The sequence below is a fragment of the Sciurus carolinensis genome, chromosome 10 (assembly GCF_902686445.1).
Source record: "Sciurus carolinensis chromosome 10, mSciCar1.2, whole genome shotgun sequence".
NCBI lineage: Eukaryota > Metazoa > Chordata > Mammalia > Rodentia > Sciuridae > Sciurus > Sciurus carolinensis.
This window is the reverse complement of record NC_062222.1, coordinates 92,821,377-92,827,617: the sequence shown is the minus strand read 5'-3', so window position 1 is coordinate 92,827,617 and position 6,241 is coordinate 92,821,377. Positions and strand designations below refer to the sequence as shown.

The 6,241-nt window shown below is 35.3% G+C and overlaps 1 pseudogene; it reads left to right on the top strand.

Annotated features, from left to right (window-relative positions):
* Window positions 1-4,568: 4,568 nt before the first annotated feature.
* On the top strand, window positions 4,569-5,589 carry LOC124994287 (L-lactate dehydrogenase B chain-like; annotated as a pseudogene).
* Window positions 5,590-6,241: the final 652 nt, after the last annotated feature.

Genomic DNA, 6,241 nt, shown 5'->3' with positions numbered 1-6,241 from the left:
AAAGGTCCACTTTCTAAACTCACTGACTCGTATTTTTCTCAAGCATCTGGAAAAGGATAAAGGGAGATAAATGGCATGATACATGGCAATATGCTCTGGGTTTTTATCTTTGCCATTTTCTGTTCCCCACATAATCTCAATGGCTTCCTCAATTTCTCCTCTTACTGACTCTATTATTTTATTTACAAAAATATCTCTTCTCATTACTTCCCTTCTTGTTTCAGGCTTGTCTTGTATTGTCATAGGCTCTCTTTCCACACCCCTCCACACTCAGCTGTGTGATACAAATCAACTTAACCTCTTTAGATGTTGATCAATTCATTTTACCCATTATTCAAATCAGCCTTGCAAGGGAAAGTAGGCAAATATTTATAACTCAATTGTTTTCCTTTTATCTGTATGAAAGTTTCAATTTTGCAAAAAATTCTCTATGCCCCAATTCTGATACAACCATGGATAACATTGAACATAATCCCAAGGAATATCCTTGAAAAGAGACTTAAAGCTTTGGTATTACCCAAAAATATGTGATTGAAATGGAATGACACAATTCTTCTTCTCTTAGGCGAAAATGTTAGTTATTGAAAAAGTACATATCAGTGCCGATGTCTTGGCTAAGAAATAGAAAATAATAAATAAGTTAGCACTATCCTTTCTTCCATTTGCAAGAGTGTCTACCATTATGTTTGGGCTCTAAATAAGATACAATCTTTTTAAGCAAATTGCTTTTTTGAAATAGCCTCAAAATTTGTTACCAAATATCACATTAAACAAATTACCAGCACTTTTAAAAATAATCTTCCCTCATTTTTCTGCTGCTTTTATTTTTATTTCCTTAAGTACTTATCAGAAAACAACAATTTAGTTATTATGTGTACTTAGAGAATCTCTAAATGAGAACTCCAATGATATGAAAAAAACTGAACTGACTAGAAGTCATTCATGCGATTCTTTCACAGAGTAAGGCACTGAATGAAATGGTACAGTCATAAATTTAAGTGTTAGTACCTTACATTTCACCCTTACTGAACACTCTAGTTAAAAAACAGTCCTAGGTGTAATATGGTTTCAATTTTTTTTTTCAATACTTTCTGACATTTCTATGGGTTACCAACATGAATCTAAAAATTTACTAAAATTAGTTTTCAATCTTCATGGACAAAATAGCTAGAACTTTATTTCAATCAACTATTCAATGCTTTCTCCTTTAGTAAACTAAAGAGACATTTATAAACTTTCCTTCTTGAATACTATTTTTTGTCCTGTTCCTACAATTTCAGACTTCCAAAGCAATAAAGCTTTCTCTTGAACAGTGTGTACAGTATGGCTTACCAATTGAATATCTCATACACACACACACACACACACACACATTTGATCGAAGTCTAACTATGACTTTATTCCCCTTATTTGTGGGTTGTATAGCACTTACGCTCACAATTCTTTTTATTTATTGGATTTTGTAGTAGAAATATCTACAAAACAACCAAAAGAAAAATGCTACATAGCTGTACTACATGCCAATTCTGATGTCCTATACTCTCATGACTCCATCGAAATGAAGCCATTCTACTTACAGCTCCTGATAAGGACATACGCCAAGATGGTTATGATTTGTAAAACTTGACTATGCTCCCAGTTGGCCAAACCAGAAACAAATACTTAATTCGAATTCAACAGTAATCAATAGGCAGTCCAGGAATACATGATGTTGCCTGTTATCAAAGGTAGGCTTAATTAAGCTGATTTTCTCTGGGATGTCTGCTTGAAGGGAACCGAGCAATTAGTGGAGGGAGCTGATGCTAAATAGATGCGTACAGAGGAGGGAGAAAATGTAATCAGGGCTTACAGGCAGAAATCAAACCTGAGAATGAAAGATCACAGAAAGCCAAATTTACGAGCTCATGGAAGCTGTGAAGTACAGAACAGTTGAGAGAAGGAGAGGCAATGATTACTAAGTTAGAAACAAGAAGAGGACAGAAACAAGGGGAATAATTGACTTCATTTGACATTAGATATGATGTATGCCCTTTCCTATCTGGAGTGCTGCAATAGCAACCTAATTGTACCTTGTCATTCTGCTGGCCAGGTAGGGTTCATTCATTCTTGATACAATAGCCAATGTAGCTTTTAAATTATGCATCATTTAACTTGACACCCTTGCTAGAAATGCTCCAAGAAATGTCCACTTTACTGAGAATAAAACGAAGATCTGGCATGAGCCACCCAGTTCTCCAGACCTAACCCATTTGTGCTTGCTTAGCACCTGTACTTGCAACATTTGACCTCAAGATCTTTGCTCAGAGCTTTTATCAAATGTTTGCTCTTCTGAGAAGAGTCCATGCACCACTCAGTCTAAAGTTCTATCAGGTTCCCTCAACTCCCTCTGCTAGTCACTAATCATAATCTGGTTTTATTTACATTTTTGCACTTCTCACTAGCAGTAATTTTCTTATTTGTTTATTGGTTAGGATTTCTTGTCTTTTGTCCTCCAAAAGAATGTAGGTGGGGATCTTCCCTGTATCTCCAGTGCTCAGAACATAGTAGGAACTCAGTAAAATACTTGAGAAAGGAATAATAAAAAGATGAATGAAGTAAAGGGAGAAAAGAAGGGAGGCAGGCAGAAAAAAATAGAGGGAAGGACAAAGACTGTTTGCAAGACATAAAGACTCTCTTCTTGAAGAAGTCCCCAGCACTGCTTTGGAGTCCCTTTCATAATTTAGATCCTGCCTTTCCTCCTTTAGGAAGTTTCCTGGTTGTCTGAAGAAGACAGGCCTTACTGGCTTATGAACTCTTGCTTTCGTAAAGTAACTTGATACAGTTCAGTTCCTTCTTAACAAAAGAAGTTTAAAAAAAAAAAAAAAAAAAAAAAAAAAACCTTGTAAGAGCAGCAATAATGGCAGAGAGATCAACTGACCACTAAAGGACAAAATGGCCCTGCTTACATGTTTATTAAAGAATAGATAGATTTCAAATAATTTTATTTGTTTTGAATTTCTATTATCCTCACACACAAATTACTTTGTCTAGTTGTTTCCTAATATAAAAGTGTGTTTGTATAAAATTTTTAGAAAGCTTAAAAAAATAAGAAAGTAAAAACCTATCATAATCTTGTCATCACTAATAATCTTATCACTACTAATAAAACTTCCTATATGTGTGTTACATAAAAGTAAAATCATAGTCCACATAATTATGTGTAACCTGATTTTCACTTATTAACTTATCAATATTTCTATATCTTTAAATGTTTTTCTATATCCTTCTTTATCACACCCACAATATATTTCACACAGTGAGAATGATTTTATGTAGTTTGCCATTATGTTTTGCCTTTAGAATATGCTGAGATTTTCACAAAAGAAAAGATGTAGCGATCGAACATTAAATTTTTATAGATACCCATAATTTTTCCTTAGGACAACTTTGAAGGAGTTATTTTAGCCATGTGTGTGTGTGTGTGTGTGTGTGTGTGTTTTGTTTTGTTTTGTTTTTTTTGTCATCTGAGTCACAATCATATAACTGTAAAGCACCAAAAATCTGACAATCTGAATTTAATTATATTCATATTTCAAAAAAAATTAATGGATGGAAAAGAATATTTGTAGGCATTGCAAAATAGCTGCTGCACACACACATACACAAATTATATTGTAGAATAGTCTAGATGTAACGACCTGGCTAAATAGCAAAGGAGAAAAATACTACTTCAAAATATATACAAGGAAGATAAACTGGAATTTAATGACTTAGTTTGAATTGCTTGTGTTTAAAAAGAGTAGAACTACAGCAGGAAATATGAAGTAAATTTGCCAATCAGATGACAAACTGAAAAAATTCTTTTCCACAGTCATGGCTGTCATTATGATTTGTTCATCAACATACATTAAAAACAGTTTTCTAAATAACTCTGAACCTTCCCACTGACTTAAAATCAGTATCTGCATTTCTTCAAGTAAGACAAACCTGGGGAAAGGAAGAGAATAGATTGGCAGAGAAGTTGTTCTATCCATTTTTCAAAAACACCCTCAGTTTGAAATCCACAGAAAGAACTGCCTTGCACGCTGAGGAGGAGACAAGGACAGGCTCTCCTTAATCAAGGATGACACAAAATCAAGACTTTTCAGGGCAGTACCTGCTATAAAGGATAAGGATTCTGACAATGTCAGTGTCTGCAAACATCTCCCCATGCCACCAGGTAAAAAATAATCACCATCAGCGGTCTCCAGTGCTTATTCAGCTAGTCATGGACCTAAATGACCCTCACTCAGATTTCTCCTGCAAGATTTACAGAGATGAAGATGCTGAAATTCAGCTTTAAATTAAAAAGTCACTAAAAACAAAAAGAGTCAAAATGAGAGATATGATCATTGCTATGGATTGAATACAATTCTTATGTAAGCCCACTGTCTCATGCTGAAATATAATCATTGTGAACTATTAGAAGAGGAGAGAAACAATCTCACTATGATTTTTAGAAAAGTGGTCTTCAGAAGGCAATCAAGATTAGGAAGTCTTTATTGTAGAACCCCCATGATTGATTCCTGGTGGCTTTGTAAAACAAGGAAATGATATCGTCTTCTTTGCATAACTCTTCAGTGGTCTCTATAACCTTCTCTCACTTGTATAAAAAGGTAACCCTTACAGAAAAACTCATTTCACCAGTTGAAAAAAAAGAATCTATCATCCCAAACAATAAGATCACTATAGTGGGTTTTGGGCAAATTGGTATGGTATACCAATCTGGGATAGTGTTTGACTAATGAATTTGCCATGTTGGATATTTTAGAAGAAAATCTCAAAGAAGAAATGATAGACATGGAACATGACACCTAAAACTCTGTGACTGCCAATTCCAAGGTTGTGGTGGTAACTACATGAATCCATCAGCAAGGGGAGAAGGGTTGTTTCAATCTAGGAAAGAGACATGTTACTGTCTTCAAATTCATTATTCCTCAGATCAGTTTTCTGTAATCCTGTTTCCATCATAATATGGCTTCCAACTCAGCAGACACTTTTACATATTTTACTTGGAAACTGAGTGGATTACCTAAATGGATTGAAAGTGGATACAATCTGAATTCAGCTGGATTTCAACACCTTATGACTAGAAAACGTGGCTTCCATCCCAGAAGATGCCACAGATAGGTTTTTCAAGTGGAAATGGAATGGGAAGAAATGTAGCAGGTATGTCCAGAAACTGTATTTAGAAACTGTGTCCAGAATAGGGAACAGATAGTGAAAACTGGAAGGAGGTACATAAGATGGTGCTTTAAGTGCCAATGAAGTCATCAAGCTGAAAGGATGTACAACTGTGTTATTGGATTAAGTGTGGCTGATCTCATGGAATATATGTTGAAAGACCTATCCAGGATTCACCCAGTGTCAACAATGGTGGAAAGGATATATGGCACTGATAATGAAGTCTGAGTATTTCATATGTCCACAATGCCCACAGATTAATCTACATTCAACTTGAAGCAGAAGGACTAAAGAATGATGAGGTTGTTCAGTTCAATAAAAGTGCAGATACCCTAGAAGGGTCTAAAAGACCTGTGACTACTAAGTTCTAGACTGAAGATATTTTAAAACTACAGTGTGATTAACCCTGAATAGTTATGTGTGCAGATTGCAGTTTGTTTTTATCTTCATTAATATGTGGATTTGGGCTCACAAAATCAAAACTCATGCTTGTTTTAATGCTTGCAATATGAGCCACTGAACAAATAAAATTAACTGTTGTAGGAGGAAGGAGGAGGAGGAGGAGGAGGAGGAAGAGAAGGAGGAGGAGGAGAAGGAGGAGGAAAAAGTAGAGAGACCAGAGGGACACTCATATAAACACATACTCAGTGGTTTACTCATATATATATACACAGGCTCCCTGTCTCTTACCATGTGATGTCTGTTGCCACCACAGGACTCTGCCATCAAAACAGCCATCACCAGGTGTGGTCCCTTGACTTTGCACCTCCAGAAATACAAGCCAAAATAAACCTCTTTTTTTTTTTTTTTTTAAACTCAGCCAGTGTGTGGTATGGCATGATTGGCAAGAATAAATGAACTATACAACACTAATAACAATAGTATCCAAACTGCCAAATAGCCAGGAGTAGGTACAGATTTGTTTATTGCTTCAGATCTTGCTATGTGTGTGAAAACTATTGTTAAGGTCTATGGATACCGTATGTATAGAGTTCATCCTGTTGGTGTGTTAAAGTTATCTTGACTTTCTCCAACTCTG